This window comes from Aotus nancymaae, unplaced genomic scaffold (genome assembly GCF_030222135.1).
Source record: "Aotus nancymaae isolate 86718 unplaced genomic scaffold, 86718_ANA_hifiasm-v0.15.2.pri h1tg000010l, whole genome shotgun sequence".
Lineage (NCBI taxonomy): Eukaryota > Metazoa > Chordata > Mammalia > Primates > Aotidae > Aotus > Aotus nancymaae.
The window spans coordinates 18645195-18659165 of NW_026988421.1; the positions used below are offsets into that span (position 1 = coordinate 18645195).

The following is a 13971-nucleotide window of genomic DNA, read 5'->3' on the forward strand; positions in this document are numbered from 1 at the left end:
CCTCTTCATAAGCCGAACAGAGCAATAATAGCTTTGGAAGGGGAGGGTGGCAGCAGCTGGAAACAGGATGAAGAAATAGAAAAGACCAAAGTCATGACTGATTAAAGACAAGTAGGAAATGCACATAAAGCATCTTCAACACATGAGAGCAAGTCACTAGGATTTTCACGACCCTTTCAGGGTCACAGTCAGTGAGCTGCACATCTGGTGTCAAATAGGCTCACCCTGTGGGGATTCCAGCCCCGCTCAGCCCCACTCAAGCCTCCCTTCCCCTCAGCAGTGAGAACATTCCTGTAAGTTGGAACCAGGCAGGACAGGAGCCTGGGGCTCCATGTGAACACTCAAGCTGCGGACACATCTACCAGGAATGAGGCTACTGAGCTCAGAGTTTCGCTCCCCAGTTAGAAAATCCCCACCAGGCAATGCAAAGAAGACACCATTCATTGCATCATTAAATTATAACAAGCCCTGAAATGCACTCCAGAAGCCTGGGTCTGTTTGTCCTTGCAGTCGGAAGGAAGCCTGTGATTGGCTGGCCAAGCTCAGCCTAGCAGGCCTTATCTCTGACTGGTTATTATTTGATTAAAGAGCTTTCCTCCTCCTGTGGTGTTTCAAAACTGCACTGGGAGAATTCGCTGCTGCTGGGTGCCTCTTTCTGAGGTTACTGTGGAGCACCCAAAGTCCGTCAGCCTTTGGCTATACAAACGGGCACCCAGAGGAACCGGACTTTGCTTGTTATTCATCCACAGCCTGGGACGGTCTTCTCCAGAGTCTCCATCAGCTTTGCTAATCACCTGATTGGAAATAATTCCTCAAACACCACCAAGTCAAGGATACAGGTATTTAAAAACCTGGGGACAGGGTGTAATTTCTTAGGATGTCATGACAAGAGACACAGGGTTAGGACGAGGAAGCCGGGGAAGCAGAGTGGAATGCAGGAGAGGCAGACACAGTAGGAAGAAGAAAGACAAAGAAAAGAACTCAGAATCATGGAATTCTATGCAAAGGCAAAACTGAGGCTCTTGAGCATAATTGTTTGCAGCTGCAAAGAGGTTTGTGCTGTAACATTCACATCTGTGTGCATTTGCTCCTCATGAAATCCTTCCTGAGGTTTTGCTACTCTTTTGGCCTCCGTGTAATCCTCCACCCTGGCTCAGAACCCCCAAAGTCCTGAGAAGATTTTGGACACTTTATGAAAAATCTAATTGCTTTAGCTTGAAATGTCATCAAATCTGATTTGCAAATGGCACATGGCCTTCAAAGGCTCTGCTTAGTAGTCCAAATCCTGGCACCAATCCTCGTGATGTTGGCTACAGAGAAAGAGGAGGGGCTGGACCCCTCTTTTATGAAAGTTTCTTTCCCACTTTAAGGTCTGTGTTTAATGGGTGATATTCATTCTTATCCCCACTGTATTCCTACTCAGGGGTGTTTTCTGAGCTTTGGTCAGGCAGATAGCTTTATGTCAAAGGACTTTCTCACTGTAGGAGAAAACTGGGCTCCATGTGGGGCCAGCAGGATTCAACCATCTGGAATGAAGATGAAAGACAGCAGAAAAGACAGATTTCATTCTCTCTGTTAGATTTGGCTGGAGGTGGCAGCAGAGGGGAAGATATGATGCAAAACCAAGGGAAACAATACTTTTTATTTTCGTATTGAGTGGAAAAGAATGCTTTTATAGTACGTCAGTATTCTTAACACTGATTTTTCCCTATATGCATTGCAGGTTAAGAAGTAACCATGCCAACAGCATTTTCTCTCTCCACTCTTTGTGGCTGACTTTATTCCCAAGTATTGCTGTCCGTGTTGTCTTAATTCTCAGTGTTGTTATCCGATCGTCCCTGCTTTATTAGCTGCAGCAGAATGAGTCTGTGGATCCCCCACAGGACGGTGAAGATGCTTCCTGTGCTGACTACTGTGGTCCCTAGGGAGCCTTCTCTGCAGGGGCCCCAGGGGATTTCCTGACATTACTCAGAGCATGAGGGCCGGGAAGTTTGTCATAATAACTCGTGCTCCTCTTCATAAATTTATGGAAACTGCCAAGATGTGGAGGGCAAGCCCGGTGCAGGGGTTATGCTTCTCGTATGTGATTCTTCTCTGCTCTGTTGGAACATTTTCTCCCTTTGCCATTACCTGCATGGTCTGGATCCTGTGTGCCTCCTGGGGCTCTTTTCTCATCCTTCTCTACCGCTGTCTCACCATAGGAACACTCTTCCAGTTTTCTGGACCCATGACAGTCAAACCTTATCACATGTTATCCTGTCTGCTTAAAGCATTCTTCACCCTACCCTGCCCCCTGGTCTGACCGAGTCAGATCAGTCACGTCTGTTTCTGAGTAAATCCACTTCCTCTGCTATGAGGTTAGGGTCCCCTGAACTTCCCCTTATTGGACCACTAACCATATTGTCATATGATTGCTTGTTTCCTGATCCATTGTCCCTGCCAGACTGACAGCTACGAAGGGAGGGTTCATGCCTTCATTGCTCTCAGCCAGGACCCCAGCACCTAGGAATCCATGACACCCAGTAGACTCTTTCTGGTGATAATGGCTAACATTGATGGAGTGTCCTTTGTGTACCCAGTACTCTTCTAAGGGCTTTGTACTTGTTAACTCAGTCCCCACAATGAGCCACTGAGGTCACTGAGGTGAGTGTCAACCCCATATAACGGATGAGCAAACTATAAGTTAAGGAAACTGCCGAAGTTAGCACAGTAAATGGCAGACTTCTGAGCCCATTTTTTTTTTTTTTTTTTTCATCTATGTCATAATGGCCACTCTAGGACTGAATGAGTCAGTAAGAAATTGATGAATGATAGCAGGCTGATGGTAAACACATGGCAACTGCTTCACCTGCTTGGTTGGACCCCATTCATTCAGCTGGGCCTACTGAGCACCGACCACATGCTAAGCTGTGAGCCAGGCTTTGAGAATTCAGTGATTAGCAAGCACAGACCCGAGCTGAGATGCTTTCAGTTCTGAGATCTGCTCTGTTCTCTCTGTCGGGATCAGCTTTCCCCATCTCCCTCTCACCTGCTGTGGTAGCCAGGGTTAAGCAGTCACAGTCTCTCGCCTAAACATGAAGAGGAGCCCCAAATCTGGAGTTTGTTCCAGCCTTGAAGGATGTGCTTAATGAAGCTAGCATTGTCCGGAAGCTGACTGTATCTCAGGCACCGTGCTGAGTGCTTTGCCCTAGCTGTCTCATATTTCCTCCTTATGAGGTAGGGGAGTTAGCACCACCCTGTGTTTCAGATGAAACAAACCAAGGCTAAGAGAGCATAAGGAACATGCTCACGCTGGTGAGTACTAGAGCTGAGATTCAATGGCAGGCTGGTCTTGCCTCTAAGCCTTTGCCCTTTCCTTCTACCGGGGGCTTTCTCCAGATCCTCAGCTTTGGGCTTACTGCATTCTGGTGCCTGGTTTTTGTTAATAAAAGTAACAGCAAAAATCACAATTACTTTTGCACCAACCTAATAATATTCCTATCAGACAGATATTCCTGTCTGTATGCCTCCCCAGTTACTAAGTTGGGGTTTGTTCCGTGCTTAGTGGTCCTCAGCCCCCACTTCCTTGCCTGGAACCCTAACTTAGCATCTTCTCAGACAGGATGACTTGGCAAGATGCGGCACCTGCCTGGGGACACCTGCTTTGAGCTGCCCTCTGTCTCCAAGTGACCCCTCCTCTTCTCTTCTCTCAGGGAATAGCCTTGGGGCATCTGGTTCTAGAACATCACATTTGAAAAAGTCTAAACCAAGGTCCACAGCTTAAAAAACCCTTATAAATCTGTTAATCTTTTGTTAGAAAAGCAGACAGCCTAAGGAAAAAGGTCGTTAGAATCCACAACTGGATCTTGCTTTTTTCACTTGTTATTTAAATTGTCCGAGGTCTAGTTTCCTCCTTTGTAAAATGAGTGTAATACTTTCTCATGAGGTTACTTTGAGAGTACAGATTCTGTGTTGAATAAGTATCAGTTGTGTGCTTACTGTGTATGCGGCACGGCGGGTAGAGTGGAGGATGAGGCTGAGAAAGCTGCCTGTTCTTGTGGAACTTACAGTTGACTGACATTAAAAAGAAATCACCCAAAAATGGGTCAGTCCCATACATGTTGAGAAAAAGAACAAAGAACCCAGTTTAAATGGGGCAGGAGCTAGCCAAGAAAAGATTCTCTGATGAACCAACAGGATTTGAACCCTTCCTGCATTCGACCGGAATGCGGGAAGTGCTCAATACCTGCCACCCTGGCCATGGACCTGCACCTCTCTGGGGCTCAGAGTCTTGAGCATAAAATGAGAGAGTTGGACTGAATGATTCCTCAGCATAAAATGAGACTGAGTTGCCCACCTCTGGCATTTTATGATTTGATGGCAGGTTAGACCCAGATGAAACGAGGGCCTCTGACTCCCTGTCCTGGGCTCTCCTTCCCCAGGTGCTTTTGCTGGTGGAGAGAAGCTAGGCCCAAACTCAAGGATGGTGGGAGGAAGAAGTGGCCAGTTCTGTCTCCTAGAATCCCCTTTCTCTCAGCACCTCCCTCCTTCTTCCTCCAGTTGGAGCCCAGCATTCACCCCACTGGAGTCAATCCTATCCGAAGAAGCCCCTAAGCCCCTTTCCAAGAACTACGTCCATCCTTCCTGTAGACCTAGTTCTCTGTGTCCTTCCTCTCCAAGCACCTGCGTGTCCAGCCCAGGCAATCAACCCACCTGAGGTGGGATTCTTTGGATGGTGAAATTCTGAGAACAGGAAGGCTATGAGGGCAGCAGGGAGCTGAGGATTTGAGAACAGGCCCAGGTCTGTTCCTTGGCTGCCCATGAGTGCTCCCAACGCTTTCCAATCGACCTCCACCAGGAGCACTGTGTTCCCTTAGCACAGTGCACCGTATCTATTGTGAGCTCTTATTAGTGACATCTCTTGCAAATGGCTGGTTAGCATTTTTTCCAGACAGAGCAGAAACTCTGGAGGTGGTAGGGAGCAGAAACTCTGGAGGTGGTGGGGAGGCGAGGTTTTCAGAGGGTGATAAAAGGAAATGCTTAGCCTCAGGCTCCTGAAAGAATGGGGTTATTAGCATCTTTAATCCTCTCCCACCTTTCCTCAGTTGGGTGGAGGGAGGCTGTCCCCTCAACCTCTCCAGAAGCATATCCATTCTTTCTCCCTCTCCTCTTCCCTACCTGGGGTCTCATTCTTGCCTTCAGCTACTGTTAGCCTGTCACCTCCTGTTGCTGGCCAGTCACAGGGCTTAGTGGGAACTTCAGGGCCATTGGTGTTTTAGCTGATGATGCCTGAAGAGGGCAATAATGGTGGGAAAACTGCGGTAGGCCTAACACTTCAGGGCACACAACTCTTCTCCATATGAATTCAAGATTTGAAAACTCCCTGTTTGACGGTAGAGTCATAGAGAGTTGAATGTTAAGAAAGGGACAGAGATGCTATGCAACAAAACACAAGATCAAGAACTGTTTCCCAATGAGCAAGTTGTACCCCAAGGCAATGACCCCCAATAGCTCCTAAGAGGAAAATGACAGTATATGTGCAATGAAAAATTCACTTTCATCCTTCAGTTCCCAGAACCTCAGCCTTGCTATTCCCACGACGTGGTACTGGGTTCTCCGAGTGCCACAGCATGTTGGATGTGTCAGGCTGAGCTAGTGCTAATTAAAACACTGCATCACAGCTCCTGCGTTCTCCAGGCACAGGCAGGCAAAAGCCCTTTTTCCATCCCTTGCCTGGGTGCACTTGCTTAGTGAGCTTTGCATGTAAACTCCACTCATGCCCTGTGGGGCTGGCAGGAAGTACAACTGTGTTAGGGGCTTCAACATCCTGCCAGAAATCAGACTGGCCATAAAAACACCCAAAATGAGTCTCAAAAGAAAGTAACATTCATTTCCCTGTAAGCCGGACATTCTGCAAGAAAGGGGTGGTTGCCGTAGAAATGAACCCCAAAGCCTGCTAGCAACAGTGTTCTTTTTTTTTTGAGTCAATTCCAAAAAGTGACTATGAGGAACGAGGGCTGGGAAAATTAAAACCTTGGGACTGAGCGCTCTGCTAGGACTTGGCTATGGGAAAACCAGGAGGACCGTGAAGCAGCAGCAGGCAGGAGGCTGGCTGCACCCCACCATCAGCTCTGCTCCCCCTCGGACATCTGCAGGTACTATGGGAGAGGAGCTGAACTTTTGCTCAGCGATCCCCCGGACTGGGGCAACAGCAGTTTTGGCTCCCATCAGGCTCCCCTTGGGGTGCATTTTAATTATCTTGTGGGTTGATGCTCAGGGTGAGCCTGCTGGGTAAGGCAGGGATGGGGCCCTTCCACTACCCAGACAGAACAACACGCACTATTAGATACTAGAAAATGTGCTCTCTAATCCTCTGATGGCACGGATCCGTGAAGCAGCACTGCGTGTCCCTGGGGCTTCGCCATCATTCCTTCAGTGCCTGACTACGCCATCATGCCTGCTCCATGTCTAATTAGCTCCATGAATCAGGGCAACAAGGCATAGTCACTGCTGTCAAGGAACTCACAGCCCAATGGAAGAGACTGGTGATTAAACAGGCAATTTACTGCAGGATTAGAGAGTGGAAAATGTGAGCCGACCATAGAGAGGTGCAGCGTATTCACAGTGCAGTGTGTTTCTTCGCAACCCTCCCCATCCCCAATCCCTGTCCATGCCCTGAACAGCATCTCCATTCCAGTTGGGTCTCAGCTGATTCTTCTCCAGCCACCACCCGTGGTTGTTTAACATTCATGGCACCCACATGCCAGACCTCAGGTAGCTGTTGCTTTATGATTTTTTTCCAGTCTAGGGTGAGTATATTCAATTTGAGGAACTTCCTTTCCTTTTGAGAGTCTATCCTTCCTGCTTGCTGGAATTTTAAAGCAATCTTTCTTTTATCATATGATGGGGTTTGTTGATTGGCAATTTGTGTTTAATTTAATGTTAACATCAAGACTGGGCAGAATAAAAAAGTTAGTATCCCTTGGTTTACCGCACTGATAGCTCAGAGTCCAGGAAGCATTGTTCAAAAAGCTGGTTGTCACCAAGGCTAACATTCATGCCCAAACCCATGCAGGAACCCTTGGGATATCCTTCTTAGTTTCTGATTTCCCAGCCTGTAGCAGAGTGGCAGAGTTGATGTATTCAAATTCCATTCACTTCCCCAAGACACTTAGCTGGGTATTGCAGCCAAATCCTTAAATAGAAACTACTGTTTTCTTGGTGTCCCAGGCTCCTGTATGTTTAATGCCTCAAGTATCCACTCTCTGGGCCAAAGTCATGAAAATCTAAAGGGGAAATTATCTGTCTCAGAAACCAGTTGCAATGGAAATAAAAGCAATTAGTACTTAATGTTTTCAGGATGTTTAATTTTTCATTGATATTTCAAGATAAAAGTTAATCTTCAGAGTGGTGTTAACTCAGGTCACCAGCTTCCACTTAGAAGCAGCTTAGAGACTGCTGCAAAAGATGCCAGTACCTTGGCTTATGGTAGCCAAATCTTAGGAGTTCTCCATTCACCTGCTTCTGTTAGGGAATCTTGAGATCATTGGCTCTGCTATGGTTAAATGAAGTCCCCTGATGCATGTGGTTATTCTGACACTTGAGATATGGCCCAGGGCACTGGAAGTCCCTCATGAGCTTGATGGATACAACAAAATGTCCACCAGGCAAGCTGCATCTCAAGAATGTAAGTGGAAAAATCCAAGTTCTTGGACTTAAACATTGTTTAAAATAAGCAAGTCATGCTAAGCTTAGATATTTAGTGACAAGAAACATTTTATTCTACCTATGTTTGCAATCTTGGCTTCTCTCTGTGACAGCAACTGCAAAAGGGACTCTCATGCTTGGGTTGAGTGCTTCTTGAGGTCAAGGATGTACCTTTTGTGATATTGGTCGACACCTTTTCCCTCTGCCTCTCTCTCCCTTGAGACCCAACACATCTCCTGGCACATAGGAGGCCAGATGTGGTTGTTGGTGACAATGATAATGCAAACCATATACATTTTAGAGAGAATGTTTCTGGCAGTTTCTACCATGACCTAATGTGACTACTTAATTATTAATATTTTAACTTGCCCATTTTGTTATTAAAATAAAGGTTTCTTTGATTTGATCATTGTGTTTGGTTTACACCCCTAAGAAAAGGAAGTTGAGGGAGCATGAAGCCGGTGGCAGGGCCCCTAGAGGGACACTGTGTTCCTCTGGAATCTGTGCTGGCTGCAGGGGCAAGAACATTGTGGAAGATTTTAGGCGATGTTTCTCATCGAGGCTCTGCCAGCTGTGTGGACCTGTGCAAGTCTCTTTATCTCTCTGGGTTTGGATGTCCTTATCTGTAGAATGCATTAGGTTGGATCAGAATGGCTCAACCTTGGCACTATAGGTGCTATACATCAGATAATTCTTTTTGTTGTGGGGACGGTCCCATGTATTGTAGGACGTTTAGCAGTGTCCTGGTCTCTAACCACTAGATGCCAGTGGTACCCCTCCCTTCATTTGTGACAACCAAATATATCTCCATACACATATCCTCTGGGGAACAAAATCACCTCAGGTTGAGAACTATTGGATCAGATGATTTCTACCTGAGTTTGAGAAACCACATTAAGAGTTGTTAATACATCCTGTTTTATTGAGCTTCTGCTCTGTGCTAGTCACTGTATTATATATTCTAATGCCTTTCTTGAAGGCATCTACTTCAAGAAAATCTGAATTAGAGCTGGATAATCTGAATTATTTGCACAGGCTTGGAGGTAGAGTGGAAAAGATAGAATCCCTGTTTTGATTCTTACTAGCCATATAAGCTCCATTTCCTCATCTGTAAAACATCAGATTTTCACACTGTTGTCAGGAACTAATGCTCAGTGTACAGGAAAGCAACAGATCACAGTAGACATGCAATAATTAAACTTCCCTCCCCGACCACTGAGGGAGTCAGATCTGTGAAAATCATTAACTTTGCCAGTGTTGCTCTGTCTTTACAACTTATTCTTCTTCCCCTACGAACCCCCACCTCCCTCCCTACTCAAGCCAATGCTGATATATCATCTTAAAATCCCATCAATGATAGACTGGATAAAGAAAATGTGGTACATATACACCATGGAATACTATGCAGCCATAAAAAAGGATGAGTTCATGTCCTTTGCAGGAACCTAGATGAAGCTGGAAACCATCATTCTCAGCAAACTGACATAAGAACAGAAAACCAAACACCGCATGTTCTCACTCATAAGTGGGTATTGAACAATGAGGACACACGGACACAGAGAAGGTAACATCACACACTGGCACCTGTCCGGAGGTGGGGGGCTAGGGGAGGGATAGCAGAGGGTGGGGGGATTGGGGAGGGATAGCATTAGGAGAAATACCTAATGTAGATGATAGGGGGATGGATGCAGCAAACTACCATGGCACATGTATACCTATGTAACAAACCTGCATGATCTGCACATGTATCCAAGAACTTAAAGTATAATTTAAAAAAAAATCCCCAACTGTCTATTTTGAGAAGAGCCCCCTGATCTCTTGTGTCACCAGATTGTTGACTCGGGCCATCCTTGAAGGAGTTGTCTCTTCCTACCAAAAAAAAAGAACAAAGAAAAAATTCTCTAATAACCAGAGATTTGCAGACAGCATTGTTCCATCTGTGTGTTTGAGCAGGACAATGACAATAGAAATTGAGGACAAGGGTCCTTCTACCATGTGCACTAGCAGCCTGCTCCTCCTGGAGGCACTGACTGGGCACGGGTTCTCAGTGTCTCAAGACCATGGTCTGGATATTGACAGCAGCTGTGGTGCCATCTCCTCCACAGAAAACATCTTGGTGTTTGGTAGCCTGGCATAGTGAGAGGCACAGTGAGAAGGAGTTCAGGGTGAGGGAGTCTGAAGCTGCATCCTCCTCTCAGTGAGACACTGACTAGGGGCTCCAAGGAACATGAAGACAGTGTAGTTCTTTGAAAAACGGACTCTGCCTCACATCCCAGCTTCGCCACCTACTCCCTGTGTGACCTTGGGAAACTTAGCTCTTTTTCCTGAACCTCAGCATCAGAGCTGAGAAGTCTGTAATCATGAGTCTTTCTCGAGTTGGATAGTTATGAGAATTAAATAACAGAGTGTATGGAGAGTGCGTGGCACAGTCCTGGTAAACACTAAGTGCTCACTAGAAATCCATTATTGTTAATAATATGTATTGTCTTAAATGGTAACTCTAAACACTAATGAATATAACATGTTAAACAGACGACAAAAAGCAGAAGCTTGGGTGGATGAAAAAGTATGAGGTTGACTCATTCTGTTACTAACAAGAAAACAGCCTTAGGAAGGGACAGAGTGGGAAAGCCTTAGTAACTAGCACCTCAGTGCTGGCTGTTGGCAGAGCTGGGTCAGATCACCTCTTTCCAGAGTCCCCTTCAGATGCTGGTTCTTCCATGCTGGGGCTGCTTTCCTGCTCAAACATTTATGGCCCATGTTTAGAAAATTACACAAAAATTAAGGAAAATGACATTTTAGAACCACATGCTGTTTGCAGAGGAAATCTTTTTGAAGGCTTGTTTTTAAAGAGATTCTTTCTTCAGGATAAGAGAGAAATGAGGCTGGGCACAGTGGCTCATGCCTGTAATCGCAGCACTTTGGGAGGCAGAGGTCAGTGGATCACAAGGTCAGGAGTTTGAGACCAGCCTGACCCACATGGTGAAACCCGGTCTCTACTAAAAATACAAAAATTAGCCAGGCATAGTGGTGTGTGCCTGTAATCCCAGCTACTTGGAAAGTTGAGACAGGAGAATTGCTTGAACCCAGGAGACGGAGGTTGCAGTGAGCCAAGATTGCTGCACAGATGAGAGTGAGATTCTGTCTCAGAAAAAAAAAAAGAAAGAAAGGGAGAAATGAATATTTTGTCTAATATGTTCCTAAATACCTAGGGCTACCCTAGAGAAGGGGGTTTCTAAATTTCCATCTTAGCTAGATGAAACAGGAAGAGGAGACTGAGTGCTTCACTGTTTCTCTCTCCCTCCCCACCACCTCCCTAGATACACACACACACACACACACACACACACACACACACACACACACACAGAGTGCTGAGAGGAGGCCTGTCCTCTACACTCCTTCCTGCACTAACCCGTTGCTTACATACCGTCAAGCACTATTGAAACTACCTCCTTTGTCCCTTGGTCGCCCACCTTCTCGAAGTTCAGCCCCTGATTCCCAACCCGGACCCAAGGGATGGCGAGTTGATATTTTGCTTCAATGCTGATATTCAGTCTTAAGAACCACTCTGAATTAGTAAACAACTGAGCACAAATATGTTAACCTTTCCAAACGAGATTTTAAATTTCTCTAGGGTGGCTCAGACCCATGATTCATATCTTGCCTTTTACCCCTGGCCAGTGAGTCATAAGTTTGCTCAAGAAAGAAAGACTGAGGTCCAGCTTCCATGGTTGAGAGAAGAATACTTTTAACAGAGTGACTTGGTACTATTTTGGACATGCCTGAGATGAAAATTTGTGTAGGTCTTTTATGGTGTCAGCATGTAAAATTAGGCATAACTACAATGTGAATGGAACCTTGCTTAAAATGTCATAAATTATTTGAATCAAACACTACTGTAGTTTTAAGTGATGGTTATAATTCAGTCAAAGGGTTGAATCAGGGGAGTCATAATTCCTATTAGAACTCTATCGCCTATTTTGCCTTTTTTAACTTAACATGTATCTACCTGCTGTCTTACTTGATCAAAGAGGGCTCACCATGAACATAGCACACATTTGGATGTTCTTCTTTTACTCACCCTCTCATTTTTTAACTCTTTTCTAGAATAGCATATATAGAATAATGACTTAATAGAGAGATTGGCAAACTATGGCCCCTGGGTCAAATACTGGTGACTATCTGTTTGATGAATAAAGTTTTGTTGGCACACAGTCACATCGATTTTCTTATGTACTGTCTAAAGCCGCTTTTATGCTATAAAAGGATTGAGTAGTTATGACCAGGACCATGTAGCCCACAAAGCCTAAAATATTTACTATCTGACCACTGATTTTTTTAAAAAAAAGTGCTGATTCTTGACTTAGAGAATGAGTGTTGGAGTCAGATACGTCTGGGTTTAAATCAGGTTGGTTCCCTGCTAGCTGTGACACTGGGAAAGTTGCATAACCTCTCTCTGAAACCTAATCTGTACCAGGCGAATGATAAATACCTATCTTAGAGGGCTGTTGTGTGAGATCATTGAAAAACCTACAGTCTTGTGCCTGGCACAGAGTAAATGCTCAATTAATGGTAGCTATGCTGATGATCTTCCATTCTTTTATCCAACAAATGTATATTTGATGCTTTCTCTATGATAGGCCTGCGAGCTGCAGCAGTGACTAAAACATAGAAAGTTCCTGCTCTTATGGAGCTCACATTCTGATAAGGAAGTCAGAGAATGGTCAAGAAAACAAATCAATGGGTTATTTTCAGAGAGAGAAATAAGTGCTATAAATAAGATAAATGGATCATATGGAAGAAAGTGACAAGACAAGGGACAGAAAGTTGCTAACCAAGTTAAGATCTAAAAATAATAATGAGTCAGCGATGCAAATGTCTGCAGAAGGAATGCTCTTGGGATGGTCCAGGAACAGAGAGTGACCTTGGGGACGAGGGTTGAATAAGGTAGGGGAGAGTGATAGAGGACCAGGGAGGAGAGGTAGGCGGGGGCAAAAGCATGTCAGAGCTTACAGTTCAGGCAAAGATAACTGACTCAGAGGTAGGAGTGCAAGCTAAGACCATGAAGGGGCAGAAATGTAAGTGGGTCCTTGACCTTATTCTATGATCTTTGTTCTAAGTATCATCATCTATCTTCTTCTGTCTCAGGCACTGGCCACTGTTGAATAGAGGAATGAGCAGGGTCCTTGTGAGTCCTGGTCAAAGTGGCAGCTGTTGGCTGTGGCAAGCCCATCACACCCTACTTGGGTTCTCCTCACAGTGCCCCTGACTCACCAGATAGATCTTCTGGCCAATGTCCCTACCTCTTTAAAATCATTCCTTTTCAGAAGGTTTTAATGCTTCTCCAGGTAGAGCACTTAAGGTGAAATCAGTTAATGTAATCTCAAAACTCGAATAAATGTCCAGCAACATAAGACCACCAGATAAGCATTTTGTCTCTAGGGTCACTCAGAATTCACAGCTCAGTTCTCATAATTAGCATTTCTTTTATGTCTGAATCATTGAACAGGTGTGGAGAGCCCCATGACAATATTTTACCTGTTTAAGTTTTAAAAGAAGGCCTTAGATATAATCAGCTGCTCAAACTGCCTCCAGAGTTGCTAATAATAGCTACACAGTACTCCACAGGACACCACTACTGCATACCCGTGGCTCACTTAGAGGTAAAAGTATCCCTTCAGTTTACTTACCTTTATTCATTTTGAATGACTCCTTCTTCTCCTCTGCTTGTTCTCCTCTTCATTATTATTCATCTTCATCATCGGCAAAACTTTTTATTGGAAGTTCTCAGCTCACTAACAGTAATTAATATTTTCCTTACATGCTGCTAAAAGTCTTAAGGTGCATGAGATAAAAAGAAAAAAATATATATTTTCCTTACAAAGCTGGACAGGGTTGTTTATCCCTGTAATCCCAGCACTTTGGGAGGCCAAGGCAGGACTATCCCTTGAGCCCAGGAGTTCGAGACCAGCCTGGGCAACATAGTGAGACCCTGCCTTTACAAAAAATAAAAACAAAAATTAGCTGGGCCTTGTGGCATGCACCTGTGGTCCCAGCTACTCGAGAGGCTGAGGTAGGAGATGGGGACATTGAGGCTGCAGTGAGCCGAGATTGTGCCACTGCACTCCAGTCTAGGCAACAGTGAGACCCTGACTCAAAAACAATCAATCAATAGTATAGGTGTTGAAGGAAAACTCTTTTCTCTCTCTATATATATATTTCCTGTGCAATGTGTAAATATGTGTTCCTGTCTCAACTTGCTTTAGACGTAGTTAAAAGAAC

General features: G+C 44.9%; 1 protein-coding gene across 4 annotated transcripts in view; it reads left to right on the forward strand.

Annotated features, from left to right (window-relative positions):
- The first annotated feature begins 599 nt into the window (after positions 1–599).
- Positions 600–13971, forward strand: part of GPAM (glycerol-3-phosphate acyltransferase, mitochondrial) — a 61801-nt gene continuing 48429 nt past the window's right edge. For 2 of the 4 annotated variants that reach the window (XM_012447993.3, XM_012447995.3), the window contains exon 1: positions 600–839. The gene's annotated coding sequence lies outside the window, so the exon portion shown is untranslated. Of the gene's footprint in view, positions 840–6119; positions 6135–9127; positions 9251–13971 lie in introns of those variants that run through there. The other 2 variants (XM_064373874.1, XM_064373875.1) reach the window with 2 other exon arrangements.